The sequence below is a fragment of the Triticum dicoccoides genome, chromosome 2A (assembly GCF_002162155.2).
Source record: "Triticum dicoccoides isolate Atlit2015 ecotype Zavitan chromosome 2A, WEW_v2.0, whole genome shotgun sequence".
NCBI lineage: Eukaryota > Viridiplantae > Streptophyta > Magnoliopsida > Poales > Poaceae > Triticum > Triticum dicoccoides.
This window is the reverse complement of record NC_041382.1, coordinates 181,720,355-181,731,184: the sequence shown is the minus strand read 5'-3', so window position 1 is coordinate 181,731,184 and position 10,830 is coordinate 181,720,355. Positions and strand designations below refer to the sequence as shown.

At 44.1% G+C, this 10,830-nt stretch overlaps 1 long non-coding RNA gene across 2 annotated transcripts; it reads right to left on the bottom strand.

Moving 5' to 3' along the window:
• Positions 1-7,356: 7,356 nt before the first annotated feature.
• LOC119354099 lies at positions 7,357-10,814 on the bottom strand. 2 transcript variants are annotated; one of them, XR_005170635.1, is made up of 3 exons: positions 9,966-10,814; positions 8,891-9,094; positions 7,357-8,054 (listed from the first exon to the last, which is right to left on the bottom strand). It is a non-coding gene; the product is annotated as an uncharacterized LOC119354099 (long non-coding RNA). The 2 variants fall into 2 exon arrangements; XR_005170636.1 differs by having other exon boundaries at positions 8,891-9,088.
• Between the last annotated feature and the right edge of the window lie 16 nt (positions 10,815-10,830).

Genomic DNA, 10,830 nt, shown 5'->3' with positions numbered 1-10,830 from the left:
GGTGAACCTCGGTCGGGGGCATGCATTCATATCTTAAGATTCCCTTCGTGCTGACTCGAGGGAGGAGTGTGGCTGCTAGCTACTTCGCACTTTGCTAGGGTGAACCTTGGTTGGGGGGCATGCATTCATAGCTTAGGATTCCCTTCGTGCCGATACGAGGGGGGTGGGGGCAAGCAATACAGTGCGCTTTGCGAGAGAGGTGCCACATCGAAGTTGCATTTGGTATTTTAAAATCAAACCACCATTTTGATACATAAATTTGGTCCACATGCAAGTGTGTTCGTGTCCTGACCCTCTCCCGCGTCATTTTTCGCCAAATTTATGAACATTAGATAAGTCGGATGGCACAACAGACATGGTTCACTCAAACTAACCGTGTGCCATGCCGGTGCACCTGTCACACACACATCCGCACAGTACATTGGGCTCCACGAGGCTCCCCATCTCAAAAATATCTACCGGCCTCGAGGGTTTTTCTGTTTCATAACACACGGTTGTTATCTCCGGACCGTGTGCGATGTTTCTTGTTCCCAATCCCGCGTGCATCCCTAGAAAATATCTGCCTGCCTCGAGGGTTCTTATGTTTCATAACACACGGTTGTTATCTGCGAACCGTGTGTGATGCACTATCATCAAAATTTTCAATAGCCTGGCATTTCAATCCCGTGTTTGACTCCCGCGTAGTAAAATTTTCAATACCCGCGTCATTTCCTCAAACACCCCGCGCCCCCCTCCACACACACACACACACACACAAACCTCCTTGGGCGTGCGCGCGCACACACACACACCCTCCCTCGCTCGAAACCCTAGCAAGGTCCCCGCTGGCGCTGCTGCCGCCGCCACAAGGCCTCCATTGTCAACATCTGCCGGTTTGCCCGTGCAGCTTACCCACCGATCTCCATACCCAGACCGCCTTGAGTTTCTTAGATGACGCCTGCCAAACACCCCCTTTCCCACAGACCCCCATCCCCCACTCCAGAGCGTCGCAGCCTAAGCCCGGCTACGCTTCCCGTGGAGCTCGAGGAGTGACTGGCCCAAAAGAGGTGTATAGAAGTCTCTTCGCCCGACGTCGCCGAGGAAGCTGACGACCATTACTAGCGGCAGGCACTCAAGCAGCGGGCTAGAGTATGCGGGCATGTCTCGTCCACTGGCTACAACATCAAGGTCATCGACAGCGATGGCCTGAGGCGGGCTATGTCACAGGTTAAGTGGCCCACACCCAACCCCTCAGGTTCAACCGCCATCGATCTCATCCATGGACCCGCCGCTGATCTCCTCTCGCTCGCTGTCAACAATTTGCCATTCTACATCGCCATTGAGCCCCTTTTGTCATTTCTGAAGGACACGTTATGTGACACTGGCTTGGGATCCACAGCTTCCAAGTCAGACCTCATCGACGGTGACCACGAGGAGGGCACCCTCTCTGGCTCTTCCAAGGGGAAAGAGCCCATCTGCTCTTCCAAGGGGAAAGCGCCCGTCTGCAACATCAGGAAGGGCACCCTATAGCCATACTCTTCCAAGGGGAAGGAACCCATCTGCGACAACATGGAGCGCATCCAGGGTCTGTGCTCTTCAAACGGGAACGAGCCCATCTGTGACAAGTGAGGAAACCCGTGATTTGTTTTGTCGTGCCTCTTCATAGGGGGAACCCCATGATTTGTTTTGTCGAGTCCCTTTTGTAGTGTAGTGAGAATATGTCCACTTTTAATTGCTATATCTGGTTGTTTGCAGTATGCCTTGTTTATTTCAGTTGTTCACAATGTGATGCTCTATATGTGCAATTATTTACCGTGCAATACATTTCATCAATCCAGTTTTAAACATACCGATAGGAATGCATATATTTGCTTGTTGTTAAGCCTATTATAGCAAGCATATGCCTCTTTTAAAGTTTTTTTATTGTTCGGTTGTTTGTAGTTAGCATATGTCCAGTTTCAAATTCTATCTTTGGTTGTTCGTAGTATGCCTTGTTTATTCCAGTTATTCACAACGTGATGTTCTATATGTGCAAGTATGAGTTGTTGTGCTTAACATGCTTCTCGATGTACCTACAAAGGACAATTTTGGAAACGACTGTTGTTTTCCATCGAGGTTAGTTTCATTCCATGGCTTATATCTGCTCACTGTTTAGGATATCGGTAGCTGGTACCATATAGGCTGGCGGCTGATAAGGGACTAATCGGTGAATCAGACTTTTAACTGAATATATCTGCAACTCATTTATCGTTAGGTTAACTAGGGCCATATGTAATATATTTGAGGATACATAGTAACATGCACTGTACTTAATATCTAAATATGCAATCCTAGGCTACATAGGAACAAGGAAGAGTGTTACATTAATGTTCTAATGATGTCTAGATATACGTAGAAGAGCAGAAGTAGCAACAACAACACAACCCTGTTTGGATACTCAACTTAGCTAGAGGTTAGAGTTAGTTTCTAACTCATTACTAACCCTGAACTAACTCCATCCAAAGAGTTGTTTGGATGGCAGGGTTAGATTGACAATAAATGCACTAGGAGAACTAGCTCCAATTAGCACCTCTTTGGTGGATAGTTTTTTTGGATGGGTTATAGATGCAACTAGCTCAAACTAGCCCTCATGTTTAGATATACTTTAGGGCTATTTGAGCCCGAACTAGCTCAAACTAATTGTAACCCCTGGATACAGCATCAGTTAATCAGCTGATAATTTGTAAGAATGTACTAAACTCCTTTCGGTCGATAATATAAGATGTTAATTCATCTAATATGTGAGTATATTGGATGTTATAAGATACTCCCTCTGTTCCTAAATATTTATCTTTTTAGAGATTTCAAATGGACTACCACATACAGATGTATATAGACATATTATAAAAAAGTGTTGTGCTACATCATTGTGCAATTGTTGTTTAGCTTCTAATATTAACTTGGCGCTTTTAGGTACATATGTCATTGGTAAAGATCCGTGCTTCGACCCTTTCTGCGTATGGGGCAATGAGATATCGATGAACCAGCATCAAGTGAGGAAGCTGATAAAGATTGTTAGTAAAATGGGTCCAAAGATGGCAATTAAACTATTTGTTTACACTTTATCCAAGACAACAGCGAACTGCAGGATGGTAAGTAAGAACTCTGCAGCCTTATTTTTACTGCCCATAATGAGCTGTGTTAGATGACAATGTCTGAATCTTTTTTCTTTGCAGTGGTTGCCAAAGCAGTTTACTCAAGATTACCTCTCAAACTACATGATTGGTGGGCACGCAAAGGTTAAAGTATTTCTACCAGAACACGATGATTATCTAGATGTTTTCATGAAGACCGTGAAGGATGGGCGGTCGGCCATCACAAGGGGTTGGACTAGAGTCGTGTGTGCCTTCTGCATGGAGGAGGGCACAATATGGGATTCCGCTTCACCTTGTTAAGCAACCAGAATATATTTCGCCTCTTTCTTTACCGTCTTTAATAGTACAAGTATACAACTGTGGTTCATCATTCTTTATTTGGTTCTTATGTAATTCCTGAACATATGTACCTATGAATCGAATAATGCATTGGTTGTTTGAACCTGATGGATATGAATAAAGTTGTAGCATACATTCAAATTCAAATCCAAATCCGATACAATTTGGAAAAGCAGCAATTAAATGAGGGTGAAATTACGCTCTTCAGGTTGTAACGGCACACACGGTTGGTAAAACACAAACGTTTGCGATATGCACCATAATCCGAGACGGTTCACGGAAAGGAAACGTGTGCAAGCATGCACACAGTTGCCGTTTGCAAACCTTGTGTGATGTCAGACAATATCACAAATGGTGAGGGCAAACTAAACGTTTGTGTTAGTTGCCTTATCATACACGATTCGCAACCATGAACTGTTTCTGATGAAGTATGCATTGTAAACGTTGCACCACGAGATAGCGTGTGCGATAGTTGTTGTGTACGACGATGTTACGACGGTCCGACGTTTTGTAATCCTGTCTGACACTCGTACGACGATTAGCTAATCTTCTTAATGGTGAACCGTTTGTGATGGCCGTGCATCATACACGTTCTATAATAGTGAACCGTTTGTGATGGGTCGCGCAATGTAAACGTAGCACCATAGAATACCGATTGTGATGGCAATGTGAGCAGAAACGAGTAGGAGTACTGTAGGGGCCCTATCCCCGACGGTTTCTGGGTCGTATGGGAAGGACCCCCCCCCCCCAATCGCCCACACTCACTTGGCGGCTGTTCCAAATGTCATCCGGAAAGGGGTTAAAAACCATTTGTTTAGGACCGACATGCACCAATACCTTATGTGTAATTTGACTTATGTATTCTGTATTATAGACATTGTACCTGGAGTTATTTCAAAACAGGTTACATGAGAGGATAACATCACATTGGTCTCTCACCAACTGCTCGGCAACTGGAAGCATGCTTAAAATCATTCGATGTTCCTATCCATAGGAGAAATAATAAAGTGAACCGAGCTTGTCAACTCATCCATGCTTATACTATAAAAAATGTTAAGTTCAGTCACTTCAATTTAAAGCTAAACAAAGGAGGAGTACCTAGCCAGATGATCAAACAGGGAGGGCGGCGAATGCTATTGTATGCATGGACAGGGTGGCAACAGACCCTTTTGAGCCACCTACAAGAAATTTTGTCTTGTCTATTAATGGGAGCGACGACATACTATGCAGCCAGAACCACCTAATCGTCCTAGACCTAATCGTCCTAGATTCTCACCACAGCAGAAAATTGTCCAACACTTGCGGCTGGTGGGATGTGACCAAATCTGAAAATAAGCTTGCCATCCATCACATATACAGTTTCACAATTTTTGACTGTAATAGATAGAATCCATGAGAATCATATTTCCATGCTATCTCTAAATAAGTATGGAGACTAACAGAATGGTCGTACATATCTCAACGTCGAAAATAATATTCAGATGTCGGATCTTGCGCTCTCCAGATAAGTACGGAGACTAACGGAATGTGCATATGATAACTCGGTATCAAAAATAAAATTTAGACATGGGAGCCTGGTGCTCTGTAAAAATAAGCAAGGAGACTAACAGAATGTGCATAAAAAGAACACACTATTTGCAGGATCTTTTTTATGGTTTAGTCATAAGCGCCTGAATAAAGAATGTGATCAATGTGCTTGTGCATCAGATGCAAAATCAAAAGATTGCACATCTATAGTTCCACCTCAATACCTGAATGCTAAAGAGAAAGATATGAGATACCCCTGTTGCCCTGCAGGTAATCCTTTCTTCCAATGTAAACGATCAAGTCCTCCATACTGCATCGCTGTTTTGTCAGAACCTGATGAGAAAAATGGTATACTATCACTGTTACATGGTCTCACAGAGTCTCATAATGAAAGCATTCTGAATTTTTGATCGATCGATGTCCTCCCCACTCACATGTGTATTCTCTTATCTGGCCGCACATCGATTGATGTAGAGGCTGTGGGTTTTAACCTCGTTTAAAAAAACATGTGTATTCTCTTATCTCTGGTTCACATAATTGACAATCTGACCCATGCCTCATCCCAAATACATATACTATATATCATCCTACTACTTGAATCTCTACACATAAACAAACACACATTCACGCACTGAAAAAAGAGACTCAAATAAAGAGGGTAAGGAAGAGTTAGTCCCTCCTGATCCCCAACAGTGCGCCTCCTAAGGCGTGGTCAGTGGAGGCGGACAGCGCCCTTCCCCATGGCATTAAGGAGCAGCGGACAACATCTGGCATGGGTGGAGACCCCTTCCTCTCCGCCCAAGGGCTGCAGTTCGGCAACCGGCGCTGCCGGCCTATCCTGTCAAGAAGCCACACTGCGTTTAAGACAGGAAGAGCACATCGGCAAAAAAATATCAGTCCGTTGTGCACTGATTCCCCCGGGTGGAGGCGTGTGTTCATGGACGGGCAACGACCGATTATGGGCTGGTGAGCGCGGAGGCGGCGTCTCGCATTGGTGGCAGATTTGGATTTTGAAAGAAGTGAAAGTGGAAGGGAAGCAGGCTATCCATGCATACCGGAGACGATGTGGGCGGCATGGGCATAGATGTCGAGGAGGAAGGGGTCGGTGTAGTTGACGCGTCGTTGGCCGGATTTACAGTGGCCGCGACCATCGAGCTCCCGTGGACGGCATCAGCGGGATCTTCTCTGCCATGGGTCCCATCGTAATACCTTCACGCGAGCATGATGATCTATCAACTATTCCTATCTCAGGTGGTTTGTATGCCTGTGGCGAATAGATGTAGATGATGCAGGTGCTGGCATGGTGGTGAAAGGTTTGAAGTAGATCGAAGAAGTCGCTGCGCTGTAGCAGAAATCCTAGATATAAGTACAGTGGGGCGAGGACGTGAATGCAAGTTCAGTGGAGATGAAGGGAAGCATCCGGGCAACCGATCCACTATGTTCAATCGAAGAATATGAGGAAGGGACATAAGGAAACTATCAATGGCTATTGATTTGCTGTATTAGTGGAACTAGCAAAAGAGCCAGTGCGTTGCAACGGGACTGAAAAAAACACACACTCTTAACCCAATAACCACGACTCGAGACCTTGATACATAGACGTCCTTTATTTTAAAATGGCATCACATTTGTGTTTTCGACGGTGGTCTCAATGCTCACACAACAAAAACGCATTTGAATGTGGTCAGTCCTAAGGCGTCTCTCTCACACACATACACACACACGAACATACACACACACCGCACGCACACAAACGCTGAGAATAAGATGAGAAAAATGTTGTTTTTCCCGCGAGGTTTTTCAGAGTTGTGCATGCGTGGTTATCAATGTTTTTTCCCTCTCAATCTGGTTTTAATGTGTGCTTATTTGCAATTTGGATCGCCGCCAGTGCGAAAAAAAACAGATTGTGCACTATAGATTAAGTTTGCATCCAAATTAATAGTTTAGAAATATTTAACAGCTAAAAGTAACAACATATTTGGATTCTACACATTTTTCTAATCAAATTTCATATATAATATGTTAAAATCAGAGTTACGATTTAAAAGATATGGACAATTTTTTTTTAGATAAACTGCGGATTGATTAACCGAAAGGTCAGAGGTTTTTCTGTTAAAACACAGAAAAACGATTCGTTTGACTTAAATATGGACATCGGGTTGATTACCTAAAATATCAGGGGGGTTTCTGAGAAAACCTAAAATATCAGGGGGGGTTTCTGAGAAAACTAAAAAAACAGTTCGGTATGACTTAAAAGATGGATTGCGGGTTGATTTGAACAAACAGCAGGGACTTTTTTTGCAAATAAGGGTGACGGACGACAGAAACCCACCGTGCTTTATTATTATATTAGCAAAAATGTCCGTGCGTTGCAACGGGAAAAAAATATCACACACCTCCATTCCCGCCCTATTGATGGTGGTTGTGGTGTCCACTTGATAACAAACCCATCCGAATGTGGGCAATCGAAAGACAATGAGCCCAGCCATAAAAATGTAAAACTAATTTGTAATTCCATAGAAATGGCCCTTGTAGAATCCATACAAAACTCAATCCAACCAACCATTTCATAATGATATGTTGTTCACAAACTTTAGTTGTGCTATTACTGACCATGTTTAAATTGGTAATAAGAAACTTAATGACGATGCATGTTGTTTGCGAATAACGTTTATATTCTCTCCCAGAGAAGAATTGCTTCTATTCTTTCAGGACAGAATGATACAACACAACGTTTCAGAACACAAGGGGTCAAAATACTCTGAATCAGATTATACACTCTGAAATATAAATTCAGGCCATATACATTCTGCTTCTACAGCTAACCTACCAAGTATTACACTTCTAGGACCAAAAACTTGAAAGTGGAATAGCACAGCTTAAGTAGAACTAACCTCTACTTGAAAGCATTGCGCGCATTTGTGAATCCAAGCATAGTTATCTGGAGGAAATAATTCAGCAAATGTAATATGCGTCGAAAATTCAGAGATCTCATGGGAGGTGGGTTGATGCCCGATATATTGAGAAACAATACACATGTTTCAGCACGTAGTTCGATGAACTGAGGAAAATTATCTACAAAGAATAGAAAAGGAAATGAGTACATAAGCCAGGGACCAAATTGGTAAACAATACTACAATCTTGAAAAGAAACATCAACATCAGTAAATTTTAGAACGACACAACTACAGTCTTGTGCCACTTCCGGTTACACCCCATGAAATGGCAAGAGAACCGCACATAGTTGCGAGCAGTTGGCTGTGCTTGACCGAGCAGCGGCAAAAAAAACTTGCAGAATATTTAGTCAAGCATGAATATTTGTTATATGATTCCACAGTATGCATTGTACAAACTTTAGGTAAGCATGGATATATATCTGAACTTGCCAGATATACATTGGTCACTGCTATTCTTTTCTATTTAATTTTTTTTGTTCCACCATGATATATAAATGGCATATAAAATACAGTTCAAAACAGATGCTATAAATGCAATTACATATTCCTGGAAAAAAATGAAATTACATATATTATCACTTTGTATTTATTTCCCCGAGAAAGTTTGTAATCCTTATAATTATGCTGATTTGAAGCATCATGTTCCATCTTTCATCTTGCATCTCCACTAAATTTCTGTCTCGCACTTGTGCACCACATTGAGTTTGACGCTATCGACAATGGGGAGCAGACTTGTGACTGAAAACAGAAATTTTTATGTTCTTTCCAGTCCCCCAAGCACTTATGCAATTTTGAACTTTGGCACACACACCACAATGCAGAACCGTGTATGATGTGCATTGTAACAAGCAAAAAAATTGGAGTGTCATGGATGAGGAGGACGTCGGCTACGTTGTCGCTGCGGGCTGCTGAATTCGGATGGAGGGAGTATGGGAGGTGCAGCCGAGGGCTTACCTTGAGAGATGGAGAAAGCGCAGCAGTGTCCGGATGGCAGGCGCCTCATAATTTCTGGCAGCTTCTTAGCGCACGTAGGGGCAGCCTCGATTCCACCTCTGCTCCAGCTCCTTCCTCAATCGACCACCTACTCCAGCTCCTTTTCAATCCGTCTTGAACCCCTTGGATATCTCACATGGATGGCTTGTAAGGCATATCCTGAAACTAAGCATCATCAATAAACTTTAGTACTATCTTAGATGGAAAATTATAGAGGTATACTCTACAGCAAAGTACCAACATGAAGTTGAGTAGTGGCTTTAGAGACAGATCTAAGACTTGTAAGCTCAGTAGTTGGTAAGAAACTCTCTTTTAGTTATTAGATAAAAGGTATGTAGACTTCTTAAGTTAGCAGGTGCTATCAGCTAGCACCATGGCCGTCTCTTCTTCTGCCCGTCAAACATGCTATGATATAGTACAAAATAAATATATATTTTATGAATATAGAATAAATAATGAGTGAGCAGAAGTGTTAAGCTTCATCAATCAAAAGCATACAACCCTCCAGCGAGTCCAGACCTGTCAATGTAAATGTATCAAATAATGTTACACATTTTTGCATACCATTCTTTGTTCATCTCGACCTACACTACTTTGTAGCTTATTAAATTCCTATCCACCAAAATCTATCTATGACAATATCTAGCACTTAGTTGTTATATGACTTTTAAAAGCAGCTTGGCTAAGTCCTTAGCGGTGACGGTATGCAATACTAAGAATATGGTGGAGTGCTTGAGTCCGTTGTCAGCTTCAACATTCAAAGTTGCGAACTGGCTCCAACCTCCGAGTCAGAACACATTGAGGATAAGCAGGCCTGCCACGAAATCTGCAGCACTGGCCGTGAGCGCGGGCGACCGGGTGTGAGCAATAAAAAAAATAGCAGCATAATTTGTATACGTACCAAACAGCTCGCCATGCCTATGCAAAATTCAGCTAGCAGAAATAGCAAAATTCAGCTAGAAGTAGCAAGCTAGCAGTAAGAGAGCAGCAGTGCAGCACCACATCGTTGCTATCTCTCAAATTCTCCTTTTCACACCTGACTGAGCCCGTTTCACTCTTCTCTGCACCCATCTTCTCCCGGCTGAAGACTACCAAAAAATTGCTCTGTTCCAGCCAAGTGCATTTAGAAGCCATCACAAATTGGTTCACAGAACAGATAAATGAAGGTTGCAATTGGTCCCTGCCGTCTTGAAGCTCCTGCGGCACAAAACAAATATCATTGCACTTTTGTACTAATTCGGAACAAAACAAATCAAGGGAACTATCATTTTCTGACAAAGATGAAGGGAACTATCCTAATCCTCCTCTGACAACGGCCAATAGCTTCCTCTGCCTGCAACCATTCACTTCCTATGCATGGACAACCGGTCGGCCGAAGCACATCACAGATGCCACACACGCCACACCCGACCAGATATGTACAGCCACCGCCTGTGTGTGATGCGAGAGGACAGCGGGGGATGTTGGAGAGAGAGGGAGCAGGAGATTGATGTGATGAGTGAGGGGAAGGCAGCTGCTAGACACCAGGAGCAGCTCCTAGCAGCGCGAGAGAGGGAGGCCTGGAGCAGAGGGAGGCGAGGAGGCGCAGGGAAGCGACCCGATGGCTGGCGCCTGGCGGCGGGGTGGCATTGGTGCGGCTGCTAGGGTTCGCAGGGGTCAGGGGGAAAATTACGCCTGCCTTCCTCATCGTCACCGGCGACCCCCGCCGCGTCGCCCGCCCCCGAATCCGCCTCCTCAACCCTTGACGCCGAAAGTAGCCGACGGTGGAAGGCCGCAGTGGGTCGCTGGTGGTGGAAGGCCGCGGGTGTGGGGGCATTTGGTTGGGGGTAGGCGCGCCGGTGGGGTAGGTGTTGGCGGAGCACGACCATGGTAGGCGGTGGCGGCGACGGCGACGGGGGGCG